General features: G+C 49.8%; 1 non-coding gene across 1 annotated transcript; it reads right to left on the bottom strand.

The window, feature by feature from the left end:
- Positions 1 to 1291: 1291 nt before the first annotated feature.
- LOC132646644 (U6 spliceosomal RNA) lies at positions 1292 to 1398 on the bottom strand. Its single transcript, XR_009584893.1, has one exon. It is a non-coding gene; the product is annotated as a U6 spliceosomal RNA (small nuclear RNA).
- Between the last annotated feature and the right edge of the window lie 13232 nt (positions 1399 to 14630).

Below are 14630 nucleotides of genomic sequence, written 5' to 3'. Positions count from 1 at the left end.
AAGAGACAATTAACAGAGAGAAAACACAACTTACAGAATGGACCTCTGTATACTATCCCGCCAACAAGGGGTTAACAGCAGAACATGCAAAGATTCAAAAACAGTAACAAATACTGACGAATCAATAAAAGTTGGCCAAAGAGCTGGGAATATAGCTCTTTTGTAGAATGCTTGCCTAGTGTGCACAAGGCCCTGGGTTCAGTCCCAGCACCACCAGAGAGAGAAAGAGAGACAGAGAGAGAGAGAGAGATGAATTAATAAATGAATAATAAATAGAAGTGCTACATTGCCACTATAGGATTTATAGCCAAGGTCTATGAATTTCTATATAAAAAAATACCTGTGTTGCTGTGTTTGCTGTAACTCTATTCACAACAGCAAAGGTATGGAATCAGTTGAACTGTCTACTAGCAAATGCGGCACACACGCACACATTTGCACACATGCACAGGATGGGGTGACTACTCAGCTGTAAAAAGGGGTGAAATCCTGTCATCTGGGCAACATAGATGGACCCCAGGATCATAATATTCAGTGAACTAAGCCAAGTAAGAAAGATAAATGCTGCATTTTCCACTCCTCCAAAAATGCTGAGCTCACAGAAGTCGAAAATAGAAGAGTGGTCCAGAGTCTGGGAAGGGACCCAGTCACTGGGGGGAGGGGGGGAGATAAAACCATACTGGCTAATGGATACAAATTCTCAGCAAGAAAGGAAAAGGTTCTGGCATTCTACTACACAGTATTTATAGCAGTGTTGTATAATTCAAAGTAGCTAGAAGAGATTTTTAATTTCTTTTTTGCATTTACTATTATTATTATTATCATTTATTACAGTTTATTCACTTTGTATCCCGGCTGTGGCCCCCTCACTCATCTCCTCCCAATTCCACCCTCCCTCCCTCTTCTCCCCCTATGTCCCTCCCCTAGTCCACTGATAGGGGAGGTCCTCTTCCCCTTCTACTTGAACCTAGCCTATCAGGTCTCCTCAGGACTGGCTGCATTGTCTTCCTCTGTGGCCTGGCAAGGCTGTACCCCTCCCCCAGGGGGAGGTGAGCAGAGAGCCAGCCACTGAGTTCATGTCAGAGACAGCCCCTGCTCCCCTTACTAGGGAACCCACTTGGAAAATGAGTCTATGGGCTACATCTGAGCAGGGGGTTTAAGTCCTCTCCAAGCATGGTCCATGGTTGGGTATCAGTCTCTGCAGGGTTCCCATGGCACACTTTTTTTGGCTCTGTTGGTCTCCTTTTGGAGCTTCTGTCCCCTCCAGATCTTTCTATCTCCCCCTTCTTTCATAAAATTCAAAAATTTCATGAATTTGCGTGTCATGCTTGTGCAGGGGCCATGCTAATCTTCTCTGTATCATTCCAATTTTAGTATATGTGTTGCCAAAGCAAGCACTGAATTTCTTATCACAAAGAAATAGACCATTAAAAAACACAAATACCAGGGCTGGAGAGATGGGTCAGTGGGTAAGAGCACTGTCTGCTCTTCCAGAGGTCCTGAGTTCAATTTCCAGCAGCCATATGGTGGCTCACAACCATCTATACTGGAACCTGATGCCCTCTTCTGTCATGCAGGTGTACATGAAAATAGAGTACTCATAAATTAATTAAAAATCTAAAAAAACTAAAACATAAATATCCTGCTAGATCAAATGCACCCCATATTTGTCCAAACAAACAGTTATAGCCAACACTGCAAAAGGTGGCAAAACCTGCGCAATGGTTATTTCACAACTCTGTCAAAGACATCCTAGCTTAACTGGACTTTTATCCTGTTGGAGCCATAAGGACCCCAGCCAAACCTCAGCTCTGTGATGCCCTGAAATGTGCAGGGACTAAAGACACATCAGTCCTCCGGCCTCTGCCCCACACGAGAGAAGTAACGCTGTAAGAGCAGCGCATGTGCCCAGGGCAAGGTGGAGGATGGGTGAGATGGGGTAGAGTATTTCTCTGTGGATGACAGTTGTTCATTTTAAAGATTTGTTTAAATTATGCGGAAAGTGGCGCAGGCGTGTGCACATGAGGGCGGGTGCCAGTGACAATAGGAGGATCCAGCTGACCCTGAAAGTGGGTGTGGGCTGCCCCTTGTAGGTGCTGGGTCCTGTGCAAGAGCTGTCCCGACTCTAAAAGGCTGAGCTATCTCTTCAGCCCCAGTGTTAATTCTTTATCTTAATTTTTTTTTCCCAAAACTATTAATGTCTCATTCGGGTAGTTGGCATCTTTATGTAGTTTTTACAAACCTGGCTGTTAGCATGCTAAGTAAATGTAATAGAGCTGGCCAGTTGACCCCTGGGGAGGTGGAGTTTCAGAGATGTTCTTTGGCTAAGGACAGCCTGGCTAGAAGCCTTTAACACTCAGGGACAAACCTCCGCAGCTATTCCCAGCTTGAGCACAAATGAAAACATTGCAAAGCCTTTAAAACAGCTGCAGGGCTTGACAAGCCCACCGCGGTCCTGGTGTATCATCCCTGGGTCCCAGGCTCTGGCGACGTCTTAAGAACTGATAGAAATCTAAGCACGGTGGGTCTTCCTGGGGGTTGGCGGCCTCTTCTACTCTGGGAGGCAAGGGCTGGCCAGGAAGGCTGTTTGTTGCTTTTACGAGCTGTGCTCTCTGCTGAGCTGCTGTGGGAATCTTCAGGAAGTGTCCAGTTACCAGAGAGAGAGAGTGGGGGGTGCCTAGGGTGCAGGCATTGCCTGGCAGCGTCCGTCGGCCGAACTGTGCGGGTTTGGCGCCCCCTACTGTCTGTTTCCAGAGACGGACATCCGCACCCTGGAGGTTCACCGCTGGGTTGAGCCGATCTTGCAGAAAGGCACATGAACCCTCAACAGTGTGGAGTCCCCTAATGCGAAGTGAGCGGCATGGCTCTGAGTCTCTGCCTCCCAAGTCACCACCCAGCTCACCTGAAGCTTGAAAACCAGCAAGAGGACCTAGGAAGAAGGCTCTAAACCTCTTAGGGCGACCAAAACTCTCTGGACACCTGTGTTCTGGGGGTGTCCCCCAAAGCAGAATTAGCTTCTGCACCAACCCTAGAAGAGCCTGAACAGAAGAACCAAAGTGTCCAGACATTCTGTTAGGAACAGCCACTCAGCCTTGGGGACCCCAGAAATGACAAGAAGGGATACAGGCTACAGACTGGGTCCCTGTTTTCCAGGAACTTTCCATCTAGAGAAAGAAGAGAGACACAGAGACAGACACAGAGACAGACAGAGAGACAGGGAGACAGAGAGAGAGGAAATGGCCAGTGGTATTTGCTATCATTTATGGAACCCAGAAGTTTGCCATTATCTCCAAGACAGCAATGATATAGGCCAAAAACTGCACCAATAGAGAGGGGTAGGCCAAGGTCCACAGAGACCAGAGAGTACAATGAAGAGCAGAAGCCCCCAGTCTCCAGCCCTGACTGACTCCAAGCCCACACTGTCTACTCGCACTGTCCTGTTGTGCAGACGAAAGGTGGGCAGAGAGGACTCGTACCTACAACAGTGGCCACCCGAAGGGTGAGAGGCTGGTGAGCGAGCCATGCGGGAAATGGGGTACAGTAGGATGGCTGTGCAAATGCTTTACCTCTCCTCTCTTAAAAACAAACAAGAGTCCGGGCTGGAGAGATGACTCAGTCTTTAAGAAGGCTTGCTGCTCTTCCCGAGGACCAGAGCTGCCTTCTCCACACTGGCCAGCTCGCAGCCTGCTCTAACTCCAGCTCCAAGGAGGCCCACACTCGCTTCTGGCCCCTGCAGGTACCAGCGCATGGGATTCTGCGTGTGTGCGCACACAAACACACACATTTGAAATTTAATCATGAAAAAGAAATTTTGTAAGGCCAAACACACTGGCAGAAGACACAGTTCGCAAAACTGTTTTAAGGGCCGAGGGTAGAGCCTTTGTCCAGTAGTCCCCTGGTCCTGGGTTTACTTCACAGCTCACTCCCTTGATCTTCCTCCCTCGCTCTCCCGCCCTCCCTCTCTCTCTCTCTAAAATTCCAGTAAAATGGTAATTGTGAAAGTGTTGGCATTTGTTCACCTTGGGTTGTATGGTAACATGACTCTTCACTATTTTTTTTTCTGTGTTGCTCTGTATTTTGAATTTTTCCTAAGTGATATTTCCAGAGAAGAAACAGGGAGAAGATGAGTGTCTTCATGTGACATCATGATACCAACACACCTGCTCAGACATCACAGAGCTTCACCAGCCCAGCCTCACTTAGCATGAGCAACTCCTAACTCCCACGGTGGCTTTTGTCTGGGGACTTCAGAGCACTCGATAGACACAAACTAATTGCACTGCCTTTCACCTCCTAAAAGATGCTAGAGCACGTTATAGATTGGTAGAGAGAACACGCCTGGTCTGACCTCACACCAGCACTTACAGGCTGAGCTGAGAATTTACCTCAGAGACAGCTGAGACAGCATCTCCCCAGCGCTGGGCTGGGCCAGCTTCAGGATGCAGTGTGGCAGCCTCCTCACATCAAGCCCCATCTGAAGATCTTCAGGAACAGCCCTGTGGCCTTTTATTTTACACGCCCAGCTAGGTTTATGAAAATGCTGGGCTTACGGCTGCATAAAACAGCCATCCTTCTGTAGCCACCTCGGGATGAGATCAGGAAGAGGAGGCCACCTATTTGCATGAGGCCACTGCTGGGGATTTGTGGGAAGGCAGGTCAGAGGTCCCCTAATCCATGGCCCCACAAGTGTCTGTGGGCCCTGGTCATGTAATCATAGAATGGCATCTTCTTAAATTCTTATCTACCCACCTGTGACATCAAGACTAAGGACCTGCTGAGTGAGGACTGTGAGTTCTGATTGTTCTCACTCACCTCTGTTCCCAGTCTCACATCCACAGCTCCTGACAACCCTAATTTTATTATATCCCACACTGAATAGTGTCCCCTTCCTGCCCCTCACACTTCCCACACCCCATGGCTAGAGGATAAAGTCTGAGATCTTTTGCATGTGGCAGGAGGCTACTGGTTCAGACCAATTTCTCCTCTCTCTCTCTCTCTCTCTCTCTCTCTCTGTGTGTGTGTGTGTGTGTGTGTCCTTTGATAGTACAGGCTAGGCAAGTTATAAGAGAGGTTACCATTGGCAGATGGTTGGTCCAAGGTGAAGGGCCACAACTGGTGATGGCTTGCTTGCTGAAGAGTTAGGAGGTGGCACAGGGCATCCCTAGCAAGGGACAGTGTGCATTCAGGGAACCTAGCAACTCACACCCAGCATAGTCCATTAACCTGTTTGTTGCATGTGACTATTAATTTACCCCAGAAGGTCCTGCCTCGTGCTATTTCCTAATGCCTTATGAATTTTGTGGGGAAGGGAACCATATTCAAACTATGGTTCATGGGCAATTCGTGACGTGACATCTGCAGATAGCTGAAAGGCATGTCTGCTGCTGGATTGTCAAGTCTAAACAAGGTGAATGAGAAGTGGACAATACAGGGGACTCAAACTAGAAAAAAAAAAAAAAAAGAAAGAAAAAAAGACCTCAGAAATGAACTGGGGAGAGCCAGGCTCTAAAATCCAGAGTTGGTTCTGGAAGGTAACTTCCTTTGTGCTTCCTGTGTCAAAGGCAGCCAGGTTCCAGAGACACCTCCACCTTCTCTGGTCCCATGTAGGGCCTAAGGGGGCTTGCATGGCCACTGAGGTGATGGCTCCTCAGGTTAGACACACAGCAGCAGGCCATGCTGAGACACCCTACAACACAGGATGAAAGAACACAGAGACACCAAAATCATAGCAGTGTGAGGCAGTGGCGAGTCTGGCGGTGACAGTCTATGAGGCGGAGGGAGGATGGCAGTCAGAAAGAGGAATGTTCATGGCCAATAGTCCCTGGCCATGAATTGTTCCACAGTAGACAGTGCAGACTCCTGGCTCTATGCCTGGGTATGTTTTGTCTCTGTCTTTTGCTCAAATGACTAATTCCACTATGAAACTATAGGTTACTCTACAATAAGAACTGAATTTATATCCAGGTCTTAAAAGCTTGTAATCTTAGCAAAAATGTCTCCACCTTAGATAGGAGATTAGTAGGGAAAAGGGATGTAGACCTCTTTCTTCTATTTCCTGCTGATTAGGGTCGATGGGTGTTTAGTGGAGTACCAAACTCAGTTGTCATGTTACCAGTCCAAAGGCCAACATCAAGCAGCAACATGAATCAGCAGGACAAGTCAGCAAAAGCCACAAGACTCATTGGATTGCCCTGAGAAGTTTCTCTCTGCAAAGTCAAGTGTCAAAGCATGAAGATCAGCACAGCGATGCCGATCCAAAAAGCAAAGCCTCACTGTGTGTGGCCCTCTATATATCTCCTCTCTTCAGAGTCCACCCACAGATGTTCTCAGCTGGCCAAAGTCACGCCCCCTCGCACAAGAGAGCTCACAGCAAAACATCACGTGCCCTCTCACAAGCCAACCTACAGCAAAACATCACATGCCCAGCTTGCAGCAAAACATCACATGACAAAACTGAGTCTTCAAGGAAACCAGAGAAAACGTCCACTTCTTCCAGCTGTGCTAGCTCAAACACTTTCATCTTCGCTAGAAAAGCTCACTCCTGTAAACGCCAAAAGCACTCACAGCCCTGCCAGGACGTGCATTTGAAGAGGATCACATCTGGCTTTAATGACCATCAACCGAAAAAATAACATGTCTGCAAAATCAGAAAGAAAAAAATCACTGCTTGACGCAAAAGAGGAGAGGGAGATGTTTCATCTCCAGCCATGGTGCTTCTGTTTGATCAACTTCCTAACTGCCAAGCACACTTCAGGCCTGGATTCACAAAGCACCAGAAAATGGGCGCTAAGGAAGGAGATGCCTCTCACTCACTGCTGGGTGAGGCAGAAGGCCCTCTTCTGGTACTCAGGGCCTAGGCTTTGCTCTTGAAGAGAAAGGCCTAAAAATCAACAAGGAGTCATCCAGGATCTACAGACATGCTCCAGCCCTGGTAGGCAGCCTCCAATTTACTGTGGAATATAAACAGAATTCCTGAGCAAGGACTGAGTCTGGCTCATTGTCAGGTCACCATAGTGTCATGTCATACCTCTGAATTGGAATGCTTGCAGAATCCACCTAATGAAAAATCATAATTCATTTTTGGTTGTTGTTTCGTTTGGTGTTGGTTTGGGTTTGTTTATTTAGGAATAGAGCTCCACTGTGAAGCCCAGGCTAGCTTTGAACTCACAATCCTCCCACCTCAGCCTCCTAGAGTGCTGGGATTACAGGTGTATTTAAGTATAAAGTGTAAGCATAAACTGGTCTCCCTCAATGGCAAGTCTATCTTTCTGCAGCTCAGCCAGCCCCACCACATCTGTCCTGTTAACAGATGAAGTGAATATCTGGGATTAAGAGTTTGGGAGGTGGCTCCATGGACAGTGCTTACTGCACAAGCATAAAGACCTGAGTTCAGATCTCCAGGACCCATGAGCAAAGCCAGGCCCCATGGCATGTGTCTGTGGTCCAGACCCTGGAGAGGCAGAGACAGAATGATCCCAGTAGCTCACTACTCAGCCAGTCTAACTGAAACAATGAGCTGCAGGTCCAGGGAGAGACCCTGCTTCAAAACATAAGGTGAGTAGCAATAGATCAGCACAGCTTGGTTGTGAGGATGCCAATTTTCCAACTATGCCGTCACCATCCGCACAAAAACCAGAAGGAGGCTTGGCCCGTTCCCATGGTCTGAGGCACGAGGGTCCGTGACATGGAAACACACATTCACTCAGGACTTCATCTGGTCCCCACAGCAGAGCAACCGAGGAAGACACCCACCATCAGCCTCTAGCCTACACACGCAGCATCTAATGTCAAGATATATTGATATGTGCATTACATGTCAGAGAACTCACCGTGGCCTAGGCACCATTTTAATTGCCTCATGAATATTATTCAGTGCTCACAGCAAGCCCCAGGTGATGCTCACCCACAATTGGGATAACTGGGGCACAGACAGCGTGCTTGACTTGCCCAGGGTCACCGCTACGGAGTGACAGGCTAAAGGTGTGCACCTGACCTGTCCAGCCTCATACATACATGTTTTCTGAGCTGCTACACCGATTCTCTGTTTGACCTGGTAGCAGCACACTTGCTTGTTATATTTTGGATACCTGGTACTTCCCTTGTTTATGCAAAAGAGGACTTCCTGTTTAGATAATGAGCTACGTGAGATTTCATTGCGGTCATTTTTCTCTCTGGTCCAGTGATGGGCACAATCTAATTGGTGAACCCATATAAAGGTTCAATATGGAAAGGGATCTTACCATTGCAAAACAATCAAGTTCATTTTCTAAGGGTGGCAGCTGCACACAGGCTGTTTGGGACCCCTGAAAGGATTAATCAGAGCTCATTAGAAACAATGCTCTCTTCGCTCTCTTTCCATTCTCCATCTGCAAATGCTCCACAGGCTCAGACTCAGCGCTAAGTCCCACTCCCCAGGACAACAGAGCTGACAGCTCAGGGCAGACACGCTATTGCTAGGGCCAGCTGGGCACTGCAGAGCTGAGGCCCAGTAGATGGCAGAGCAAACGCTGGCTGGAAGCAGAAGTGGGGAGACAAGCAGGGACCATGCTGGCTTTGTTACCGCCTGGAGTCTTGAACAAAGAGATGTGCCTGCGTGTAAATGAGTACACGAGTGTATGGCCAGCGGGGTGTGGCCCCTGTCTGATGATCACAACGCCTCCCTCATAGGCCATTATCGGGTCTCTTTTAACACCAGCTGTCTTTGTTATAAATGAATTCCATCCCTTAAAGATTCACCAGCCCAGCCTGCAATCCCAGCACTCCGGAAGGCAGAGGCAGGTGGATCTCTGTGAGTTCAAGGCCAGCCTGGTCTACAAAGTGAGTCCAGGACAGCCAAGGCTACACAGAGAAACCCTATCTCAAGAAAAAGAGAAAGAAAGAAAGAAAGAAAGAAAGAAAGAAAGAAAGAAAGAAAGAAAGAAAGAAAGAAAGAGGAGAGGGAGGGAGGGAGGAAGGAAGGAAGGAAGGAAAGAAAGAAAGAAAGAAAGAAAGAAAGAAAGAAAGAAAGAAAGAAAGAAAGAAAGAAAGAAAGGAAGGAAGAAAATATTCACTAGCCCTGAAATATTCGTTCCCAGAAGATCAAAATTCTGTAATGAGGAGACCTTAAAATAAAGCAAACCTACCTCTGGACCTTTACCACAAATGTATCAGGAAGGGAGGGGGGGTGCTTTCCAGGTAACAAGTGAGATTAAACCCGAAAGCCAACCATTTCAAGGGAATAACCAGACTTCTAGTGCAATAGATCACAGGGTCAAAGAGCTTACGGTTAAAGCTTTGGCCTCTTCAAAGTGCTCTGCACCTGCAGACTCATAAAAATCAATCATCAGCTTATCAACTTTACTGACCCACAAAGGTTTGTGTGATGCCACTGGAGACAGTAAATACAATAAAAGCCTATAATCTGTTTTGAAAGGGAAAACAATTTAAAAAAAAAAACCTCAGAGACAGATCAACCTGAGTTAGGACCCCATTCTTTTGGTGGCCACGATCTAGTCAATCTCTTTGGGCTCCAGGTTTCTCATTCACCAATCAGATAGTTTGTTACGTCCGCCCCAGGAACTCGATTTGCTTGTGTAAGTGAACTGAGGGGACAGAAAGTGCCTGCCACGCAGGAAGTTCAGTCAGTCTTACCCTGCAGGAGTGTGAGAGAAGCTGGCATTGTTAAGTGATGTTCTGTACATGTGCAGAGGGCCACAGTAGCCGGGGTGGGGGGCGGTGGGGGAGGCCACAGTCTTAGTGAGGATCTGTGGTGGGTGAGAAAAGAGCTCCTCCTCTGCCTGGGGAGGCAGGACATTCGTTCAGCCCGCAGCGTGCCAACTGTGCCGAACGTCCAGGTGTGCTATGACAGCCTCGGCGCCTCTGCCAGCACCTCTTCAAAAGCACGGTCTCTGACCCGCCCAGCACAGCCCTGAGATGCTCACTGCTTGTTCCCATTTTCCAGATGATTAAACTGAGGCTCGGCAGGGCTGTTACCGAACGCCACAAAGCTCTCTACATGGGCTCGGGTTTTTATTTAGTTCTGTTGCTGTTTGTTTCGCTTTGGGATAGGGTCTTCCTGTGGAGCTCACATTGGCCTGAAACTTGGTTTGTAACACAACCTGGCCTGCCATTCATGATCCTCGGAGTGCTGGGATCGCAGACCTGTGCCATCTAGCTCGACGAGGCTCTGGACTGAAGCAGTGTGATTTGGTAGAGGACTAGTTGCTACCCTATATCATAGGAGGACCCAGAGGAAGGCTAGCTCGAATGAGCTGGGGATGCCCCACTTCTTGGAAGGAGTGAGCAGGAGTGGACCTGGTGGTCGGAGCCTGCAATCCTCTCTATATCTCTGAGAGAGTCCGGAAGGCAGGATTCCAGGGTTAAAGCCTGCCAAGAAAAGGATGTGACCTGAAAGGGGGGGAGGGAGTCAGAGCAGGATCACAGGAGCAGCCTCTCTCCTACCCAGAGTTCCCCCGGAAGTCCTGAGGAAGGGGAACTTCCAGAGCGCTAGAAAATGGTGCAGGGACCCAGAACTGCACCCTGTCTGCACTCAAGTAACCACCTACATTTCTAAATAACACACCACGGTTTACAAATTACTTGCACAAAAATGTCCCGTTTGACTATGACGACAGGCAACCTGTGTTGGGCAACTTATAAATCCTGCTGAGTTCACCTCCGGCCCAATGAGGGTGGTTCTGTGGCTGTCACTCCCAGGCTGGAAAGCAGAGGCCAAGGTCAGTTGTCATGTGGCAACAGTAGGGTTGGAGCCCAGGTCTAATTCGGGAAGGATTCGCTTAACCGCAGTCCTCAAACAACCTGATTAAGCAGCAAGTTACTGTTTGTGCTTTGCAGTGGAGAGGCTCCGAGAGAGCATGGACCCTGGCAGGTTCATTCTGCTCATGATTTAGCCGGGTTTTCTGGCACCGTGTCCCCACTCCCGGACGCGAGAGGCACAGAGAGCCTGCAGGAGGCGACAGGCCACTGGCCGCGGGTGGACACACTCGCGGGCCGGGTCTGTCTATCTGTGCTCCGCAGCTGCGCTCCGGACAGCCTTGGGGAGGGATGCTGCAGACTCCCAGACACTGCACCCGAAGTCCTGTACAAACAGCAGGGTTGTGTGGAGGCAAGATTAGGGAAGACCCGCCCTACGCAGGGCTGGGAAGCCGGACACCGTGCGGGTGGTGCTGGCTAGGGCTGGTGACACCTCTTCACCCAGGATCTGGGATTAAGGAAGGCAGGGCCCAACCTCCTAGGGCCCAAACCCGAGGAAGGAAGGGAAGGCAGAGGGGAGGAAGGCCGCCAAAGCCAGCAAAGTGGAGGGTGTGGCCCAGGGGTCTGCGCCCTGGATGTGCAGCAGCTGTGTGGGGCCCCAGCCCCAGGCTGATTGTGCAGAATCAAAAACGACACAAGGTATTGGTGTCCTAGGTAGAGCGTAGGACTTCAATACAGAATAAAGGCCGCTCTCCTTCCTGCCCTCCTCCCACAGAGGGGGGTGACTAGGCCCTGGCAGATCGCCTGGCCCCGCCCTGCACCCTCTCCAGAGCCTCCTGCCGGCTGAGGTCGACGCCCAGCGAAGCCTGGGCCGTCCTCCCCTACTCGCCGCAGGTCTCGGCCCATCACCCGAGCCTGGTCCCACCCGCCAAACCACATACTTTCACCATCGGCTCACCCTCTCCTCCACCCTTCCCGTCTTCCTGGCCCTGTCCTCGCCACTCAGCTGGTTTTCACGTCCACCGCTCCCTGTCGGCGGCTAGAGAAAGGATGGGAGGCTTGTGTTTGCCAGTGTTTAGGTTGCTTCGGAAAACACCCAGTGGCAAAGGCAATAAAAGGGGGCAGTTTCTTCGGCTGCTTCGGCGGGGAAGGGGGAGGGGTGGCCCGATGACCTCCACCCACCTGCCCCGTGCCCACCAGCTGTCCTCTGGGTGGCCTGCACCGGGGTCTTAGCCCTGTCCCCTCCCCCCACCTCCTCTCTGGGCAGGCAGGGCTGCCCCGGCCAGCTGGAAGGCTTGTCTGTACCCTTTCTCAGTTGGAAGGCTCCCGAGGCTGACAACCCTGCCCAGAGCCCGCGCCTTTCACTTGGAAGCCTGCGCTACTGCCTCCTGTCCCTGTCCACCACAGACCCTTCGTGGCCCAGCTTCCCACAGGCAGCTTCGGCTGCTACCTTAGGCCACCCGCATATTCCAGCAGCGTTTGAGCAAGCCCTTCATTTCCATTTCCTCCAGCAAATAAAACTGCTTGACTCCAGCTTCTGAGGGGCCAGGGAGACAGGAGCCTGTGTCCCTGGGCCCATTCCCAGCAGTGCTCTTGGGATCTGCCCACAGCTGGTCCCCCTGGAAAGTCCCTTCCTAACAGCCACCCTGGCAAACAGCCAGAACAGGAGCTCTACGCTCCTCAGCTCGCCTCGCCTGTCCTAAGGAAGACTCAAGCTTCCCCATGGTCCTACCCTACGTCCTTCCAATCCTGTGTCTAGAGCCTCCTGCAGGAGGGCTGTCCTCCAGGAAAGCATCAGGCTGAGCACGGCTTCCAAGTTCAGGCATCCCTTGGTCCCTAAACGCTGCAAGGTGTGCCCGGCTACCCTGCCCTCTACTCCGTATTCCCTAGCCCAGGGGCGGGGCTTCCCCTCTCCCAGAAGCCCTTCACTATCCAATCCAGACACCTTGGTTCCCCCCTCCCTGTTCTCTCTTTCCTTCCTCTCCCGCACTCCTCTCCCTCTCCTCCTATTCCCATTTCCGTGCTTCTCCTCTCTCTCTCTCTCTCCTCCCCTCTCCCCCAACTGCTCCCAAATAACTGCATTTATTCATATACAGCTTTGCTTTGCCATTAACTCTTTCTACTAGTTCAGTCATTCTGCATTAGAAAACATCATATGCCAGAGCAGAAATAATGTCCAAGCCTCTAAGCTACTGTTTGCTAAAGATGTGACCTTGGGCAAGTCACTTACATCATGCCAGACTCCAGGCCCCTCTCCCGTAAGCCACATTATCTATGCCAGGGTGCTGCCTGCTGCCCAGACTAAGAGAGTGGACGCAACTCTGCAAGGACAGCTCTTCCTCACCCTCTCTGTACTACAGACAGAGCCCAGAACATCACACATGCTGCTGTATGTCCCCGGCATCTATGGCCATACCACCCTGAATGTGCCCGATCTCGCCTGGTCTTGGAAGAATTCCCCCCTTCACCCCTCTTTTTCAATAAATGAGATTAAAGTACCGTTCTGGGGGCACCTTGGATAGTATTGCTATCTAAGATGATAAAACCACAAGCCACAAGGGTTATGTAAGGGGGTTAAGACATGTCCTTTACCATTAGTGAGGTTTCTGGTGAGATTCCTAGAAAACTGCAGGTTTACAGCTAAGAAAGGGGAGGAAGAGAATGAGAGCTGATCTTCCCAAGGAATAGCTGGGAACAGCTAAGAAAGGGGAGGAAGAGAATGAGAGCTGATCTTCCCAAGGAATAGGTCCCTGAACAGAGCTACCCACCTAAGCGAGGCGGGAGAGAAAGGCAGAGTGAGGTCCAGGAAGCTTGACCTGACTGCAAATTAGCATATGAGAAACAGTTTTGTACCCCACTTCTGTCCTGCTAGAGTCTGTAGAGGAACAGAGGCACCCAGGGTTCTTACAGGGACCTGTAGTTCAGTATAGTCTTAAAACACACATAGCTGGGTACAGACTGTGTGTGGAACCACCTACAGCAGATACAGCATGCACCAAAAAGCTATGAAAATGACCCAAAAGGCCCATAAAATGTGACACAAAATCACCCGCCTTTGCATGCACAGCATGGTGCCTCTCATGGTTCCACTTCAACTTTGGTACTACATTCCTTCTTAAATGTCCCTATTTGCTACTTAGTGCCTACATATCTCTGTCCAATTTCTTGTCCTGGTACACAAAAGCCTGAAGTTTAAGAAATAAGAAGAAAAACCTCGAGTTCCTCAGAAGAGCCCACTGAGCCCTGCCAGCCACTGATATCACCAGCATGATTCTGATGGAGGAGCAGATCACTGGGCCCCTTTGTGTGTTCTTCTTAATGTGGCCTCGCGAAATGGGCACTTAGAATGCTGTCAGTCGGCCGCAGGCAGAAAGAGACCATGCAGCGAGTCAAGCCTAGATATTTCCTCAGCTTCCCACCACTTTCCTCACACCCCTGTGTTCATCTGAGTATCCCCTCTCTCTGGAGAAACTCAGGGAAAAGAAGCCTTAAGGCAGGCAGCCAATAAGTGCACCTCACTCCGATGACCAGAGGGAGCAGTGTACCTGGGGTAGACAGGACACAGCTGTGTAACTGGACTGAAGATTGGCTAGGAATGCTGGGGCGGAGGCGTTCTTCAGACACAAAGCAGCCCAAGAGTTTCTGGCAACCATCTGGGAACCAGAATCAGATAAAGGGGGACGTGGTTCTTGGGAAGACTGTTAAGCTGAGCCTTGAATGAAGCCTGGATTGATGCTAGGTGCTTTTTTTTTTCCCAACCCAAGAATAAATAAGTCCCTACCTATTATTGTAAATCAGTCAGAGCTTGTACTTTTCAGTTTCTCAGCATTCAAGAAAGGACACAAAATCGGTGTAACAGTATAGCTAGAAATATGAAGTGTTGTAAACAATGGGGAAACTAGAGACTAGAGGGTTAAATCATCAAAGGTTTTCTTTGC

Source organism: Meriones unguiculatus, chromosome 11 (assembly GCF_030254825.1).
Source record: "Meriones unguiculatus strain TT.TT164.6M chromosome 11, Bangor_MerUng_6.1, whole genome shotgun sequence".
Lineage (NCBI taxonomy): Eukaryota > Metazoa > Chordata > Mammalia > Rodentia > Muridae > Meriones > Meriones unguiculatus.
The sequence above is the reverse complement of the archived record's forward strand: the minus strand, read 5'-3'. Positions and strand labels throughout refer to the sequence as shown.